The sequence below is a fragment of the Cupressus sempervirens genome, chromosome 1, assembly GCF_028749045.1.
Source record: "Cupressus sempervirens isolate cs-2001-9-10 chromosome 1, ASM2874904v1, whole genome shotgun sequence".
Lineage (NCBI taxonomy): Eukaryota > Viridiplantae > Streptophyta > Pinopsida > Cupressales > Cupressaceae > Cupressus > Cupressus sempervirens.
The window spans coordinates 821056522-821076902 of NC_143118.1; the positions used below are offsets into that span (position 1 = coordinate 821056522).

Below are 20381 nucleotides of genomic sequence, written 5' to 3' on the forward strand. Positions count from 1 at the left end.
GGAGAAGGCTCTATTAGACCAACCCATCTTATTGTTGTGATTACAAACACTCTTTGATCAACAAGATCATTCGGTCACAAATGCTCTTGATCAATAAGATCATTAAAATGATATTTAAACACAATGTAAATTTATGGACAATTTTTCTTATAGTATACGTGTTTAACGTAATTTTCCTTTAAAAGTCAATTTTTATTGACACAAACTTTGATTAGTCGTCCATATCTAAGTTGTACCTTAATTGGACTTTGAATTAATAATGTTCTCTTAAGGCCATTCCAACGTGTCGAGTCAAATGTAGAAGAAAAGAAATGGCTACATTAGCCTGCAAGTCTTCAACAAACATACAAATATTGGAGTTGGCCTTACAACTCTGTTACATTACAAATCATGAAGACAAAAGATTGAATGATCCTTTGAGTGGTCGGTACTGTCATTTATTTCTAAATAGGGTAATTTCAAGAGAAAAAACTTACATATTGAAAATGTAACTAAGAGTGCACATTTTCCAAGCTCTAGTTATGTCATTGCAATCCACTATTCATCTCAATCTTTGAGCATTATGAAGAGATGGTCAGTTGAAGGAGGCACTACAAATTCTACTTACCAGGCAAATCCCACCACAAAATTCCTCTGCATATGTTCAATTACTAGAAACTCGTATTCTTAAAAATGCCCTTTCATAATAGGCTTATTTGCATGTATGTCAAGTGTGGAAGTTTGGTAGATGCTTGAAAAGTGTTTGACCATATGAGAGAACAGGACAAGGTTTCATGGAATATGATTATTACAGCACACAAAATACATGGCTATCCTCATGAGGTAGTGACACTGTTTCACTAGATGCAAGGAACAAGTTGTGGTTGCAATTGCCCTATTATACATGTATGCCAAATGTGGAAGGATAGACAAAGTGTGTAAACTATCTGACAAAATACCTCACAGAAGTGTCATTGCATGGAATGTAATGACTACAGGATTTGCAAAAAATGAATTTGCTGAGGAGGCTTTTGAAACTTTCGAGGAAATATAGTTGGCAAGTGTAAAGTGAGACTCTACTACCTTTGCCAGCATACTCCCTACATGTACCAAAATGGGAGCTTTCGAACAGGGTATGGGTATCCATCAAAGCATAAAGGATAGAGGACTTTTGGCAGATGTAGTAGTTGTAAGTGCAATGATAGACATGTAAGCAGAATGTGGAAGCATAGTCAAGAAGGACCCATGACTTTAGCTCTAAGAAAGCTTTATTTTGAAACAAGTTCAGAGGGGCTGGGGCAAGGATATCTCGGTAAGTCTAAAAATGGAATGAAAGTGAAGGGGATCATCAACCCCAATGCTCTTTGCTATGCCATCAGTGAGAAAGCATCACAATTCAATGGATTTTAGCAGCAATATAGCCATGAATCATGGAGATATTTACTTGATTGCTTACGGACAGAAGAATTACGAATAATAAAGTCCAATGGATCTGTTTCTTTGGATTTGAGATCATCTAAGGATAATACATATGAAAACACAAACCATGTGCCTAGTACACAAGATATAGTAACTTTAGTGGATCGTGTATTTGATGGTCAGTTGTGTAACACGGTTTACTACTACAATTATGGTCATCCTTCAAGGGTTTATGAAATATTATTTGGCTTACAACTGCAAATTCCAACTAAACAAATGCCTCAAAAGGCCTTGCTGCCCTGTTAAAGAGGCTTGTCATCTCCCAAAGCAAACTCAAACAATAATGCTAAAACCATTAAGAATGGAAATGTTGTTGGGAAACTAAGATTAGGCATTCTTTATGCTAAAGAAAATGTATCTTCTCAGGAAATCTTAGCATCTTGTGGCAAAGATAGAAATTCATTTATCAGCAATGTAAGCATCCTAGTATCATTCGCAGTCAGTATCAACAATGTAAGTAGTAAGGAGAGGCATAATTGACATAGTACCAGTCCAAATGGTGACATCAGTTTAAGGTAGAAACATTGTCTTCGTGCAGTGTGGTTGTGAAATAAATTAACATATTAGCCAATATCCCACCATAAGCCAGCCTCTCACAAAACTCATACCCTGTTCAATCCAAACATTGAGAAAAATTATACCATGAAGAAACAATATTCTTGAGCTTAACAAATACTCAGATTGTGAATAAATAGTAGAGGTAAATTGTAACAACAATAAATTTTTAAAAATATTTTATTCGTTCAAATCGAATTATAAAATTTTCTTAATCTCATGATCAGATCAGCTGATCGTAGAGATCAGAGATGAATAATGCATCACAATTGCCTTAATAAACAGAAGTCTTCAATAAATGTGAGAGCAAGCAAAACAAAAAGAAATCTCATGTATGTTCATTCCAAAAATGAAGATCAAATAATCCATTTGTAACCTCATGGAATTCATGCCACACTGCAGAAATTAACAAATGAACAGATTGATTCCACACATACTCACTATAAAATAGCATACCTTCAACCCTCCACTCTTGCTTATGAAGACTGGTCTCCCTTGTAAATCAACAGATCCATCTAATGCAATGTTTTTTGTCTCTTATTTCGTGTATCTTCTTTCTTTTCTAACCCTTGGGTTACATTTGGTTTGTAGTAAAAAGTAGCACAACATAAAGGGCTTCCGCAAGGGTGTAGCGATTATAATTATAAAATGATTTTTAATACAATAATGAGCCGAATAAAATGTTCATTCCATTTTAAGTGGGAACATGATTAAACAAGTCCTGATGATAAATATGACTCTAATGCTTTCTGAAGTTCAATGTCACTCATAGATAAACAAGGTTGAAGAAAACAAGAATAAAATAACATGAAGACTCTTGGTTAACACCTTTCTCTTATACAGCTATCCTGGGAAAAACATTGCTAACTAGAGCCCCCCAAAAGAGGTATCATTAAATATGCTAATGTTAAAAATAAACTATGAGTTGTTCATTGTAAAGAACATGTGTGCTTCAAAGGACAAATGAATGATAAATATTGCATTAGATGTCAACCCACCCATCAATATCATTATAAGTTCATCCATCCAATATTAGAACTCCTTGATTCAAGACATAGACCATTGGGTTTTAATATAAGATAATTGTATATTCTATGATTTAATTTTTATTTTGTGTAGTCATTGTTTAGTCCTTGTATTAAGGTTTTTATTCTATTAATAAGAAAGTTTAGGTTCTATCACTCTCTTATTCCTTATTTCTTAATTGTGATTCAAATTTTATTATATATTTCTAGTTAATCTTTTTCTAGTTTCTTTTCCTATCAATATAAAAATAATTACTAAATGCTTGTGTAAATAAGTATTTACTATTTACACTTTACTTAAGTTTACTTAGGTTAATGCATTAGCATATTAGTTGTCATGTAGACACCTAGGAGTTTGCATATTTATATGAGTTGTCATGTAGACAACACAGTAGTTTGTACTCCAATCAAGCACATGTTGTCTACTACATCTCTTTATGAGATACACCATTGTATTCTTATCCTCTCATTGTTGCACGTACATCTATGCACAATGGAGGATAATCCACTTTTGGTGGACATATGCTTAGTTGTTATGCTTATCTCTTTTATGACTCCTAGACTTATCAATTACCTTTATATACAAGGCACTTCTATGCTGCATTTATCCAATCATTTGATATCCATTATCATTTGATCATTATTCAGATTCTCTTTTGATCACTATTTGTCTCTCTTGTGCTATCTACTGAGCTTCTTGATCTTGGCATTGAATTATTACCTTAGGAAAATTATTACATGGTATCAGAACTATACAAAATTCTTACATGATACTAGAGCTATACCAAATTCTTACACTAAAATTATATTCTATGGAACTAAACTATTCAGATTTGAACTAAATCTCAATATTAATCACTAAAAACAATAATTAAAAGATATATATAAAAACAAATAACAAAAAAATTGAGGTTTCATGACAAGTGTTTGACTATATTTGATGACCCTTAAAGCAGCAAGTTAAGGCCACCTTAGCAAGGGATATTACAGCCATGGAGGTAGGGCCAACTCAATCTAAAGGGTCCCTTCAAGTTAATCAAGAAAAAATGGATGTTAACATGGATGAAACAAGAACTACATAAGTATAAAGAAAAATGAAGAAATGGATCCAGGAGATCTTGATCTAAACAAGATTTTAATGATTTGTGACAAGAAAGGGGTGATAAGCATTCTCGGACACCACCAAGAAAAGAATGAAAAAAAAACCTCTACCATGAGGAGTTGAAGAAAGTGGGCTTCAAACAAGAACATGGTGAGACATAGAAATTGGGGACGAAAGTTGCATAATAAATGACCAATAAAATCCCAAAGGATGTGGCAAGAAACAAGGTTGGAGATCTACCCAACAGCTCCTCCAAGAACTTAGGGCCATATTAATAGATGAAGATAAGTAAGGGCACTTGTCCTCCCCACTCTACTATTTCCTAATGAAAGTCATTTCATAGAATATGTGAGGCCTCAATGACTCCTTAAAGCATAGAATCCTTAAAAATAGGATCTTGGAGGAAAAAAACCAAAAATGTTACTCTCCAAGAAATAAAATTGTATTTTGTATTGAACCACCTATCTCCAAAAGTAGTTTTGGCAAGGATATGACAGAATAGAAATTGTAGCAAGAGGCATGCTCATCCTATAGAACATGCAACAAATCAACCTTCTCCAAGAAATATTTACTCAACACACTCTTTTAGTAGTTGTTTAGATCATTGGCTATGCAGACACCATCAATCTGATGAATATTTATGGCCCACACCATTTGGATGAAAAAGTTTACATGCTAGATTCCTTCTAGGTCATCCACTCATCACTAACCTACACATATTAGATAGTGACTAGGGATTTCAATATGATCACTATCCTTGAAGAAAACAAGGGAGGCATAAGATGCTTGGACAAAGATTCTGAAACCTTCCTCCACACTATAGAAAGGATTAATCTACTACATATTGAGACTTACAATGGAGCATTTATATGGAACAAAAAGAGAAGGGGATTGCCAAACTACCTTCAAGTTAGACTAATTCTAAATTATAAATAAAAGGCTAATTCTTCTATAGCATTTCATAAAGCCTCCAACAATGTAGTCATGGTCATCTTTTCAGACTTTGGAAAATTTCTATAGGAAGTCCCTTTTAGGATTTAACCATTATATTTTAAATGAGTCATCTAGATAACTTTGAACCAAAACCTAATAAAATGACCAAACAATAGGGTTATAAAAATCTCTAACTTTTAAATGTTCTACAAACTTATAGGATGACTAAAAAGTATGAAAGATACATTGTGTACTTGAAATGATGGACATTGATCAAAGAGTCACAAGGCCCTACCCAAGGGATATTGTGTAGCCATTAAACACTTAGGGGTTAGAAAATCAAGCATAAAGAGTAGACAAATGTAAATTACCAAAACAAAAAATAGCTTCCACACCATATCATTTTACCTTGATATAAATTAGAAGATTTTAGTGAATAATTTTTTGTACTTCTCATCTAAATCAAATTGCATTACTGTGTATTCTTATAAAAAGAAATTAAAAAAAAATAGGACAATATAATATCTTTTATACCAAAGAATCACCATACTTCTGACAATAGCTTAATTTTACTACCTTGTCAAACTCATGTACCTATTTTTCATAGAGATAACAACAAAATGATGCAGTCATTCTTCTATCCATAAGTACAATTGCTGGACATAAAATTTAAGTAAATTTAATGATCGTCCAACCAAAAGTAATTGATAGGACAAACACAAACTTTGAGTACACAATATATTAGAAAAAAGAGATTTAATTTCACCATATCAAACTAGTCTCCATAATCATGGTTGTACACCAGTCATTCATAACGAGATATAATATTGAACACAATAGCAAGAAGACTTTTCTAATATGTCTCTCTCAAAAAAGTGTGACATGTCAGTAGTTTGTTGCCAAGGAGAGGGAACAAGAGGGTGCACACACACACACACACACATTCTCAACTACTACCACCAATCAGGACAACTACAAAAGTACATACAACCACTAGAATTATTTGTAGCTTCTAATTGTCAAGCTCTTCCTATTATGGTTTGCTCTAAGAATGTCATAAAAAGGCTGAACACAAAATCACTTACAAGATTTGATGAGGAACCTCATAAATTTTGTAAAGAGAAAATTGATTTTTAATGGGTTTGAATATAAGAAGTTGAATTGCAGCATCAAGTTTTGGAATATTAAACCAAGCATGAGTATTTTGGCTTATTGCTAAAATAATTGAAGGTGAGGAAAGTGCACTCAAATAGTTTTCTATAATGTCACAAAAAAATCATCAAGTGCATATAGTCTCAGTGAGGGTTGTCCATAAATGAGCCTTCCATATATAATAACCTTGACTATAAAATTTGTGGCTATCTATGGTGGATGCTCCCAATATAAAATATATTGTTTACTAGGAAAATTTAGTGGTATTTTGGATGTAACCTTAGCCACATTATTGACCCATATTCCTTAGCAAGTCCTTACATACTTCTATGAGGAAAAACTCCTAGTTGATGGAGGTTTATGAAGTGTTATCTATTGAGGTCAATGTGTAGCTTCAAAAGCCATAGATAACCTGAGTTAAGTTGGAGATTACAGATGATCAAAGTTGTGTAGGACCATAAGATTGCATAAATTATTATGTGCTTCTTTGGTTGTATATTTTTTGCATTCTATTAAGCAAATTACAATTTATTTTTATTACAGTTGTTGGTCTTCAACAAATATTTTGGTGAACTACTCATGGGTTCACCCACTATTTCAATTATTTTTTAGTGTCACCATTTTGATATGTCTTGACCTTTTCTTTTTTCTTTTTAGAGTGGAGCTTCTCTTGAAGTGGTAGCACTTTTTGATAGGATCATTGAGGGTAGCATGCACAAGAGAAGGTCTTTGACTATGAGTATAGAAGTAAACCAATTTTGTGAAATTAACTACAACATCAATCTTTGTAGTAGCCCCAAAACAATTAAGAGCCACAAATCTATAGACATAGCCAAATTCAACCCTCCATTTGTAGCCATATTTTTACTAATAAAGCCTTGCAAATTTTAAAGCAATCTGATTACAAGCATAAGTGACATGATAAAACTATCTATTTCTAAGAAAAGGCCAATAAAGTATTGGTAAAAAAATTAATGACTATGAAGAAGAATAAATTCAATACTACAGTGGAAGATAAGGCATCCTAACCCAAAAAATAGGTTTAATACAAAGATAGACTAGATGATTGGGTTGAACACAAGATACCAAGGTTGAGATAACATGACACAATTTCACCAAAACAATTAGCCCCTCACAAGAAGACAAGAAAATCTAAAAATTCACAAAAATTTGCAAAAAGATCCTAAGCACATGGGTATTTGTAAATTTTAATAGATTTTGAAGAAAAAAATTCTAATGCTTCAAATCCACATATGATTAGGTTGGAAATGGTTAACTTACAAATAAGCCTACTCATAATATGATTTTTCATTGCAAACTTATTTATGAAACACTAGGAATGATATCTCCTTAAATGAGGAAGTATTTTTTTTACAAACCTTTACACACACCATTAGATGCTTCTTGTAAAATAAGTATATGAAAAAATTCCAATCATGCATATATATTAGAATTAGAGTTTAATAGACATCATGGAATAAAAAATGAGTTCAACACATATCAACATAAAGTTTCAAAAAACATAAAAGTTGCATAATATAGTTTCAATGCTTATAATCTAGTTGCAGTTGCCATTTTTGTTGTACAATTACGAATAGAAACCCAAATTACAATGAATAGTAATACAATAATACTTCTAGTTCTAAATAATTGTACATGTTCATCTATAGTAGGTCGTGTAGTCCCCAACAACTTCCTCTCCCATAACTTAATTTGTTTATGTATTTATTTCCTATAGTCAAAATTTTTAGGAGTGTCTAATAGGAGCCTTAAATTTTTTTATTGTGATTCTATCAAACTCCTCAAGGAAGCTTATTCAGGTCAATGTGGGATAATTTTGATAGAATCTATACTTGATGGATTATTTATTGATTGTGGAGTACTAGTAACTTGGGTGTGCATGTCAATTTGAATAGGGACACTAGGACAACCCATGCTTGATGTAGAAGGAATATTATGAGGTGTTGTGCTTGATACCATTCTTGGTGTAGGTGTATCTATTTGAGATGTAGAGGGCATGACACATCTACTTGCCATATTCTACAAAGAACAAACACAAATCTTTCAAGTGGCATAATAGGGCTAATAACATAGTCAAACCCAAAGTAGCATATGATTGAATCAAGTACCATTTGCATAATATTGGGTGTATTAAATGGCATAAGTTGATCATCCAAGTTTGGGGGAGTTAGTGTAGAAATTCCCTATGACCCTAAAAAAATTGTGAATTGTTGTGAAAGCAAGGGCATTTACTAGGCCATGAATGGATTTTGGTAGTCCCTATATAAATAGGTGAATTAATATTCTTTTGGTAATCTTAGGGACCATGATTGAGATCCCTTTTTTCCATGGTCATCAACAAACCCATGTTGTCTTAATTGATTAAGTTCTTCATAATATCTCCCAAGGTGCTTTTGGTCAATACTTTTGATGAGCTTTTGGGTATCCATGGTTATATTTGGGTGACCTTCAATGATGATACCATGATGCCACCAATCAAGTATGATTCCTTTGAAGTGTAGGATAGCAAATTTAATGGTGTCTTCTTTGGTCACTATGCTAAGGGAAAAATCACTCACATTTGGACCCAAAAAAAAGTGGCGTTTATCCTAATATTCTTGATTTGGCTTGCCCCTTCCCCTCCTATATGTGATTCTTGTGTGAGTGTCACACAAATCTCTAAAGGGAATATTTCTTTAAATTTCTTCATCTGAATAGGAATTAGTTGTCACATCCATTAAAATCATTTTCAAGTAGGTTACTTCTTCTTTGAGTAAGAATGTTCGTCTACTTAACCTAGGCGTTGATCTTTGAACATCTTCTAGTAATTTTCTAAGTGGTTAGAGATTACATCACTCCCATCATTTTTTGTTTATCTATGAGTACTAATTGTGTTGTTTATATTTTTAAGGTTTTGTAGGAGTAACTAGGTTGTCTTAACAAAAGAATTCATTGTTCTTTTATTTTGTTCCATGAAAGCCCTCAAATTGTCTCCCAACTATCCACCCATTGCATTATTTTAAGTAGAATTATTGCTTGCTACAAGTTTGCTTCTTTTTTTTCATATGCTCTTTGAGTCTTTCAAAACTCTAATACTATTGTGATTTCCCTCCTCACTCTTAAAGCTCCACTCACAATTTTCCCAAGACAACAATTCAAACTCAAGTTTGGAGAACATAATTTAATTTCAAATTTTACTCTAAACAGATATTGTTAATCATAAAATAAAATTTTCAACTTTATATATACAATAAAATCAAATGACTATTAAGAAAATTTCCCTTTGAGAGCAAACTTAGAAATTTGAGGAAATGTATGCCAACCATAGTTTTTGGAAAAATTCCCTTGTACTACAACAACTTAAGTACACCTTACTCCGTCTATTGCATGTTAGAATAGTTTGATAAAAACTCTCAAGACTAAGGGAAATTATCTGCTCCCTAGCCCATGCAATCTATTGTAAGTTGGTGTATTCGAGAAATTCCCAAAGCCCAAGGGGACTCATTTTCCCTTTATCCTATGGTGTTTGGTAGGATCATAAGTCAACTCTAGCCCTCAAGACACCTTGGAGATATCAAACACTCCTTGATCACCACCCAACCCATTAGTGTTGTATCAAAAAGTGGTGCACTAAATAAGATGTCTAAGCATTTCCTTCCTTAACAAGCCTTCGAGCACTCATTTTCCTCCCAACTCACAAACCTAAAACTCATGGTAGTATGCTTGCTATAAATTAGGACAACTCTCCCACCACCCATGACTCAAAAGGCTAGAAACACCTTCCTATCTATAATTCTAGACTATAACTAGTTTGTAGTTATAAAATTGATTATAATCATCCAAGATTATTTATTCATAAATCATATTAACTTATTATACACCTACATGCAATACTTTATTATTTTTATTTTTATTTAAAGATGGAATAATTGTTATATTCTAATTACCTTTAAAATATTTCGTACTTTTTTGTGTAAACTATGTGACATGCAATTATCTTGAAGCTAATAATTCTAGCTAAAAGGCTTCAACAAAACATATGTAACATGCTACAAATCAAGCAACTCACATGCTGAATACTCTATCAATCTTGAGAAAGCATAGACAGTCATTGCACTCATCAAAGAGAGAATAAATCACAAAACAAAATATTTCTCCATGAGATTGAGCACATAAATTTCTATATGACCAATGAATAATCACTAATGAAAATGCATACAAATAAAGAGCAAGACAAATTTTTTCAAAAAAATAAGAATTGAGAACACAACAAAAAATAAATCTCTATACAAGTGAGATAAATAGATAACCAAGAAATATATTGTAAAGAAAACTAATAAGAAACAAATAATTCTTTAGCTAGAAAACATGGTAGCCAATCTAAGAAAGGTTTGCAAGACGATCTATCCTTTTTTTTCATTTCCTACAACAAGTGGAATAACTATTAGTTTGTGAATACACAAATTCAAAACTCAAAAAAAACTTGGTCAATAATTGAATTTGGATACATTTGATATTGCTTTCCCATATGCTAAAGGGCACTCCTATGGTCCACATTCTATGCAAATTAACACAAGAACTTTTGTTCCCATTGAAAATGACCTCTAATGTCAACACAGTATAATGTTTTAATCAAACTTGTAGAATCTTATTATAGACAAACTTCTTGATTTATTTTTGTAACTTGCTTCAATGATATGGCTATAGTTGCACATGGATGACTTAAAATAAAAAAGAAAGCAAGAACATGATCCAAATAAATTATAGTGCACCGAGTCATCATTAAATTGCAAAATCTAGATCTTAGTTAAGGTTTAAAATGCAGTTCAAAGATGTAATTTGAAAAAAAAATGCATAAGGACTTCAAAGTCCACAAAAGCAACCAGCATTCCACCTTTTGTCTACATTTACATCATCTTGAAGCCCTTCAACCTATTCAAGTAAAAATAAGAAAATATAGAATTAGAACTTTGGACTTTAATAATGCAAAAATAAAATGTGCAATCCATGACAGGCCAAAATGAAGACATTGAGTTGACATTTGACAATTATTAGGGTATACACAAAATATCCATTATCATGCTCCCACTACAACTAGTCTAATAACTTTCCAGGTCACTAGAAATTACCATGAAAGAACATAACCCAATTCTGCCTCAGTGCAAGTTGGACCAAAGCTAGCAACAATTAGAGTTGAGCAAGCTGGATTGGCCCCGAGTTGTCCCTATAAAACCCACCATTATGATTTCGAAGTATTATCCAACATTGTCCTTAGAAAACAAACAAATGAAAATAAGCCAATGAGTCGAATCACATAATCTAACTTAGTCTTAAGATCTAAGGTACATAAAAATTGAAAACTTTTATGGTTACAAAGTCAAAATGCAATCCAAAATGGCAGTGCCTAGAGATTCTAGAAATAAAAATGACATACAATTTGGCTAATTTTTAATTAAATAATGTATCTCTTGAAAAAAACATCTACATTTGTAGCAAAAAATACAACCTAAACTTAAGGAAATGAATTTAACTACTCTGATATGCACTCTATGTATCCATTCCATCATTCAATTACCTATTCTTCCATTTCACTAAAGTTTGAAAATACACCCCATGGTATTTGTGATGCCCCACCTCGCACGTATTTATTAAATATGAATTTCTTTGTCAAATCTGTTATAGGATATTTGAAAGGATATGGAGTAACGTTGTAGGTTTTTAGATGTCCTAATGAAAATTGAGAACAACAGATACATCCATGCTTTAATACTTAAAGATTAGAGAATGACTATGTTGTCTCGACTATTTAAACATTAAATTTGCACTAAAAATAATACAAGGTGTTTCACTTAATGATGATGTTATTGATTTTGTTACCTCAATGATTATTCTTATATTTAATTTGAATTAATGAATAAGTTATATGTCATATTGATTATGTAATTACTGATGATTAAATGTGAGTAGAAATGAATTAAATAATTAAGTAATTGAAGCATTATGTTCTGAGTTCACCCCGATCCATCGTAGCATAGTGATACATTACTATTATTTTGATACTCACGACTTGAGATGTCGAAACATTATCTGATGCTTGAACATATTTGATTATTTCATGATGTGTGATGTTACTTTTAGATATTTGATATTCGTCATTTAAGGTTTTATGTATATGTATGTTGATGAATTAAGTAAAATGTAGGATTAGCACATTAATTTTGGAATCTTTATGATTAAGGATATCAGTGGGATAAAAGAACCCTAATTGATGTATGTTTCAATTTATGTGAATTTCTGATATGTATATACATATGTACATGTGATTTTATGAGACTATTGATGCGTGCAATGAGTGTGCAGATATTTTAGCCGAGCAACTCAACGGAGGAATAGAACTCATCTCTATGTGCTAATTTTGGAAACCTTGTTGTTCATAATTAAATTAATTGTGAGATGTATGTATGTATCTTTCTGTGATTGGTACATGTTAATGTATGTAACTGTGTTCTTATAGTGTCACTTGACACTTGTGAATTTGCTTATGTTCTTCAGCGTGCTAGTTAGGGTTAGCTGTGTAACCTTTGGACCTAAGTCAATTTCAGTTAGTGTCTTTTTGCTAATTGGGTTCTTAATTGAGTTTAGTCACCCTTATCTGGATTAGTGCTTAATCTGCATTTTAGAGTTGTTAGTTGGTCCTAATTATTTCCTAGCTTTTGTTTGGTTCCAAACCTATTCTTAAGGCTTTTAAACATGAAATAATTATGCCCAAGGGGTATGGGTATGGGTTGGGGGTCTTTTCCAACCCCTAAGCCCCTTTTGTTGACTTTTGAGATCACTCAAAAAGTTTCATTTTACCTTTGTGAGAAAATTTCAAGTGGTGACCATGAGTTGCCTTACCTCACCTCCACTTAGTGTTTAACCATAGTGTGGGTTGAGTTAGGGGCTTCTATATTTGTAGGTGGGTGGGAGAAGTTATTGTTTTTGGTTGGTGGTTGAGTTTGAGGCTTATTTAGAGGCCCTTCTTAGACTAGTTGAGGTTGTTACCCAATCTCTACATTTAGAGAGGAGTCTTGGAAGATTGGAGCAAGGAAGAGGAAAGCTCTACTCAAACTTGTTCATTGCCATTACCTCTTTGTGAAGGTAGGAATTTTCATCTCCCTTGTTCAGATTTCATTCTTGTTTCATGCTTATGCTACCTTGTTGTTTTTTGAATGTTTGTGTGTTTGTGGGTATGTTGTGAAGATTTGAAAACCATGTTATTTTGGATGATTGCTTTTCATGTTTATGTTTGAAATTTTTAGATTTTCTTGTATGGGTGTTTTGGTATTACTCACCCTTGGATAGGGCAGAAGTGACCAATTTTGGGAAAGGTCTATTTAGTCAGACTCCAACCAGTGTAGAGTCTCTTCTCAGGATGAGAAGAGGGAGAAATGGTAGGGTGTTATGCGCCCCTACTTGTCAGCACAAACCTTGTATGATTATGGTATGTTGAAATGGAAGAACGGAAGTTCTTGGTTTATAGCCCCGATTGGGCATCTGTTTGGTGTTGTGCTTGACTTCTCCTAGTTGGAAGAATCCACCTTTCCCTAGTTTTGATTCATTTTGAATCCCGTAGTGATAACCTTGTGTGAATATGCATGGTTGAATTGTTCTTGGTCATGCTTGTTGTCACCTGATCAGAATTTTGTTCCATCCATGGTTCTAGAAAGGTGCTGCAAAAATTATTATGAATCCCTTGATGAGGGTCATGAAGAAAATTCAATTATATTGTTGAAATTTGGGATTGATATCCTATGTAAATTGGTATTTCAAATTTTTTTGTAGTGGCAACAAAGCCGGGTTTTCTTACTGGCTCTTTCTCGGCGGAGCCTTTGAACTAGGTAGTTTAATAGAAAAACCAGATTGAGTAAATATGCTTGCATTAAGTATCATAGCTTTGTTTTCAGTTTTGCATACGTAATTTAAAAATCAGATGTGATGGTGTTACCTTACTGTATAATTTTTTTTTATGATTGGTAATCACATTCATTTAAATTAGATTAATCAGATAACATGTTGATATATATATTTAGCTATGCAATTTTAAGTTTAAAATGTTAAGAAAATTTGCATTCCAGTTGTGTTTAAATTTTATACTTATACATGTGCATGAGGAAGTTAAGCGAATTTATTTGAAAAGTTGTTTTTTTTCACATTTAATCGTATTATCACTTTTAAATATTAAAACATAACTTTTTGGTGTTTTTGGGCATGACATTTTGGTATCAGAGCCTAGTTTCGTAACATTGGGGCAATAAATGGGTCCATGTAAAGTGTGGACGTCTAAAACTACATGAATTAAACCTCCTCTCACATTTTCCTATTTGATTGAAAGAAGAATTAGACCCATGTGAATAAACAAACAAAACTTTAAACCCTGTGTTATAATTCTATATATATATATATATAGATATATATATATATATATATATATATATATATATATATATATATATATATATATATATATATATATATATACCCCCTTGCCATAAAAATATAATTTGCATTCAAAATTTATACTTAACAAAAAAAAAAAAAAAAAAAGACTTGTTAGAGCAAATGAGTCCTCTGGAAATTGAATGAGGAAAAAAAATAAAAAATTGATCCCTTATTGATACAGAGGATATTCTTGTTAGATTCTCTTTGAAAATCTATTACCAAATTTAATTAATATCAAAATAGATAAATAAATGCTTGAAAATCAATAAAATACTTTTTATCCTATGTATATCTTAAGTCTATACCTAAAAAACTTTTAAACATTACTACTTTGTCCCTAAGTCTTCATCGATCCATCCCACTTGGTCATTAAGTAAATGGGGAACTCGACACATCACTCTCTGCATAGTACATCCCTAGGCGCCAAGTTGGAAGGAAGGGGAGTGTAAGAATTTCAAAACAAACAAATGTATTAAAAGCTCAAAATCAATGGTGTTACAAGGAAAAAAATGCCCATCTGCCTCGAATTCATCCCTTTAGTCAGCATGTGATGTGCAAGGATAGATTGGAGTTTAAAAAGCGAAGTCAATGTATTTAATCCAAGAATGAGGCTGGGCCATCATTGGATTGCATTGACTTTATTATTTCTTTTTCCACATGCGAATTCTGCCCAACAATGTCTGTGAATGCATTCTGACACTCCTTGGCAGGCATGTCATTATTACCCCCCCTTGACTCTTTATCCTGGCATAAATCCTTAAATGCTTTTTATTAAAAGTGCCAGTTTGCAAGTGGTGAAGAATGGAGTTTTCAAAGCAAACATAGTAACTTTTTCAATGCAGGGTTAAAATATTACTTTCCCCCTTTCATGTGCTTCGCTGCCAGCAATTTATGGATAGCTTTTAAGGCCACGTATAGTCCCCTTAGCCTTTGACCTGTGCTTGGTAAAGCGTGGGGAAGTGGGATTCCCACTTGCATGGCAGGACTAGGAAGTAGGGAGTTGGTGGATGTTTAGGGGGTAGGGCTAGTTAAGACTAGGTTAGTGGTTAGTGGGTGATAAGATAGGGTGTTAGGTGGTTGGTTAAGACATGATTAAAAAGTTAGGTAGTTTAAAAATTAATTGGGATTAGTATTATCTAAGTATTAGTTAAGAGTTTTAGTGTTATATTATATTGAATTTCAAAGCATATCCTAGGTAGAGTTGTTTAGTTGTAGGTTAGTTAAGCTTATGAATTTGATTGTTGTGAGTGTTGAATTAGAATTTATTAGGATTTATTTGGTAGGAGGGTTAGATTATTCTATTATTTTAATTAGTTTAGTTTAGAATTGTGGTTAATTAAAGAGTTATTTAAATTAGTTTAATTTCAATTTAAAGTGTAATTTAGTATAATGTTATTTTAATATTAGCATTAGTTAAATAGATTTATGTAGTTTTTTATTTTGATGTTAGTATTAGTTTTTATTTTTTATTTTTTAATTTTTCTTATGTTAAAGTTAGTAAGATTAAATAAGTTAAGTTAAAGATAGATTATGTGTAAATGTGTATTGTAGGGTTTAATTTGTATATTCATTTTGATTATTTAGTATGTGCCTATGTTTTAAATTTAGTGTTAAAATAATTATATAGGCATTAGATTTAAACGTTATTATTTTAGTGTTTTTATTTTTATTTTTTTTAAATTTTGTTTACTAGTAGCATTTTGGTTTTAAATATGTACATCAATAAGATTATAGTTTTGAGTATGTTTAGTAATGGATTAATTTTGAAGTCTTGCAATTTGACATTCTATAGATGTTTGGACAAACTTCAATAAATAGAAATAATTAAAGACGTGAGATTAAGTTATAAAATTGAGCATTAGAGATTTGATATTACAACCTAGGGTACAATTCTCTTGACACTAAAGTTTTCCACATATTCAAAATTTTCAAAAAGAAACCAATATTACAACAAAGGATTAAAGGAGCCTCATTTTAGTATCCTTGCATTTGCACTTTTAGTGAGTTCTGATCAGGGTGAACCCTTGTAGTAAACCCTAATTGTAGGGTGATGTCAATGAAGATAAGTATGTAGTTAGTATGAGGGAACAATCAGAGTTTGAGCGACATAGTTGTTAGACCACCATCTAAAATCAATTCAAGATCCCTGCAATGTTTTTGGAAGACCTAAGATCCCTCATGTTCGTCAATGACCCTGGTATGGCCACATTTTGTTAGTAATGTAAAATTTTTAAGTAATTGGATTTATGTCCTTATTTGGCTGATTTTAGATTTTGGTACTCTTAATGTTCTTCCTTTTTTCCATTAGTGTGATGTGGGGCTTTTTAGCCAACTATGTTATTGATGACTCTATTTTACCTCTTGGTTATGCCTTTATTTCTTGATTAAAATTTTTCTCTTGTGGCCACTCTTTATTTCTTTGATTTTTTTTGACTTTTGCGTTGGATGTTTCATACTTGATGTTGAATTTAACTTGTGAGGCACTTTCTTTTAAATTTTTTTGGCAAAGTGTCATATGATGGGCCTACCAAAATGGGATTCCTGACAATTTAGTGGATGTTTAACATTAGGGTTTGGGGTCATTAGTGAGAGTATCTATGCCCCACCCTCTCCTAGGACTTGAGAATAGGACTAGTTTTATCCGTCAAATATTTGTGTAATGAAATTGCACCCAACATCAATTGGATAAGGTTATGGTAAACCGAAAGGACTTTTAGATGGAAAGGTGCATGTGAAGTGATGGACTCATTGAGTATCCTATCAACAAATTAGTATGTCATGGGAACTCTAAAGTAAACATGTTTAACCTAAATAAAGAACCAAGTTGCTTTTTAATGAAACCTTGTTGGCAGGAGATTCATGCAAATTCTAGTTGTGTGACTTCCAGGAGGAAGTCAAAGGCTAGTGGGGGAGGATGTGAGGCCCCTCCTCGCATGTATTTATTAAATATGAGTTTCTCTGTCAAATTTGTTATAGGAGATTTGAATGGATATGGAGTAATGTTGTAGGTTTATAGATTTCCTAATGAAAATTGAGAACAAAAGATACATCCATGCTTTAATACTTAAAGATTAGAGAACGACTATGTTGTCTCGACTGTTTAAACATTAAATTTGCACTAACAATAATACAAGATATTTCACTTATTGATGATGTTATTGATTTTGTTATCTCAATGATTATTCTTGTATTTAATATGAATTAATGAATAAGTTATATGTCACATTGATTATGTAATTACTGATGATTAAATGTGAGTAGAAATGAATTAAATAGTTAAGTAATTGAAGCATTATGTTCTGAGTTTGCTCTGATCCATCGTAGCATAGTGATACATTACTATTATTTTGATACTCACGACTAGAGATATTGAGACATTATATGATGCTTGAACATATTTGATTATTTCATGGTGTGTGATGTTACTTTTAGATATTTGATATTTGTCATTTAAGGTTTTATGCATATGTATGTTGATGAATTAAGTAAAATGTAGGATTAACACATTGATTTTGGAATCTTTATGATTAAGGATATCAGTAAGATGAAAGAACCCTGATTGATGTATGTTTCAATTTATGTGAATTTCTGATATGTATATACATATGTACATGTGATTTTATGGGACTACCGATGTGCACAATGAGTGTGTAGATATTTTAGCCGAGAAACTCGACGGAGGAATAGAACTGATCTCTATGTGCTAATTTTGGAAACCTTGTTATTCGTAATTAAATTAATTGTGAGATGTATGTATGTATCTTTCTGTGATCGATACATGTTAATGTTCATAACTGTGTTCTTATAGTGTCACTTGACACTTGTGAATTTTCTTATGTTCTTCATCATACTAGTTAGGGTTAGTTGTGTAACCTTTGGACCTAAGTTAGTTTTAGTTAGTGTCTTTTTGCTAATTGGGTTCTTAATCGAGTTTAGTCACCCTTATCCGGATTAGTGCTTAATATGAATTTTAGAGTTGTTAGTTGGTCCTAATTATTTCTTAGCTTTTGTTTGGTTCTAAACCTATTCCTAAGGCTTTAAAACATGAAATAATTATGCCCAAGGGGTATGGGTATGGGTTGGGGGTCTTTTCCAACCCCTAAGCCCCTTTTGTTGACTATTGAGATCACTCAAAAAGTCTCATTTTAGCTTTGTGCGAAAATTTCAAGTGGTTACCATGAGTTGCCTTACCTCACCTCCACTTAGTGTTTAACCATAGTGTGGGTTGAGTTAGGAGCTTCTAGATTTGTAGCTGGGTGGGAGAAGTTATTTTTTTTGGTTGGTGGTTGAGTTTGAGGCTTATTTAGAGGCCCTTCCTGGACTAGTTGAGGTTGTTACCCAATCTCTACATTTAGAGAGGAGTCTTGGAAGATTGGAGCAAGGAAGAGGAAAGCTCTACTCAAACTTTTCCATTGCCATTACCTCTTTGTGAAGGTAGGAATTGTCATCTCCCTTGTTCAGATTTCATTCTTGTTTCATGCTTATGCTACCTTGTTGTTGTTTGAATGTTTGTGTGTTTGTGGGTATGTTGGGAAGATTTGAAAACCATGTTATTTTGGATGATTTCTTTTCATGTTTATTTTTGAAATTTTTAGATTTTCTTGCATGGGTGTTTTGGTATTACTCACCCTTGGATAGGGCAGAAGTGACCAATTTTGGGAAAGATCTGTTTAGTCGGACTCCAACCAGTGTAAAGTCTCTTCTCAGGATGCGAAGAGATAGAAAGGGTAGGGTGTTATGGGCCCCTACCTATCAGCACAAACCTTTTATGATTATAGTATGTTGAAATGGAAGAACGAAACTTCTTGGTTTATAGCCCCGATTGGGCATCTGTTTGGTATTGTGCTTGACTTCTCCTGGTTGGAAGAATCCACCTTTCCCTAGTTTTGATTCATTGTGAATCCTATAGTGATAACCTTGTGTGAATATGCATGGTTGAATTGTTCTTGGTCATGCTTTTTGTCACCTAATCAGAATTCTGTTCCATCCATGGTTCTAGAAAGGTGTTGCAGAAATTGTTATGAATCCCTTGATGAGGGTCATGAAGAAAATTCAATTATATTGTTGAAATTTGGGATTGATATCCTATGTAAATTGGTATTTCAAACTTTTTTGTAGTGGCAACGAAGCCAGGTTTTCTTACTGGTTCTTTCCTGGTGGAGCCTTTGAACTAGGCAATTTAATAGAAAAACCAGATTGAGTAAATATGCTTGCACTGAGTCTCATAACTTTCTTTTCAGTTTTGCATACGTAATTTAAAAATCAGATGTGATGGTGTTACCTTACTATATATTTGTTTTTATGATTGATAATCACATTCATTTAAATTAGATTAATCAGATAACATGTTGATATATATATTTAGCTATGCAATTTTAAGTTTAAAATGTTAAGAAAATTTGCATTCGAGTTGTGTTTAAATTTTATACTTATACATGTGTGTGAGGAAGTTAAGCGAATTTATTTGAAAACTTATTTTTTTTCACATTTAATCCTATTATCACTTTTAAATATTAAAACATAACTTGTTGGCATTTTTGGGCATGACATTATTAAGAGGACTTGCTCTCAATGGGGAGACAATGGATCGCTCAAGAAGTTCACACTTAGGCAACCATGGAATGATAAAGAACTTCTAGGTAGTAGTAGGTTAAGAATAAAACCATATGTACAAG

The 20381-nt window shown here is 32.5% G+C and overlaps 1 pseudogene; it reads left to right on the plus strand.

The window, feature by feature from the left end:
• Window positions 1–1093: 1093 nt before the first annotated feature.
• Window positions 1094–20381, plus strand: part of LOC149580394 (protein trichome birefringence-like 36) — a 66256-nt pseudogene continuing 46968 nt past the window's right edge.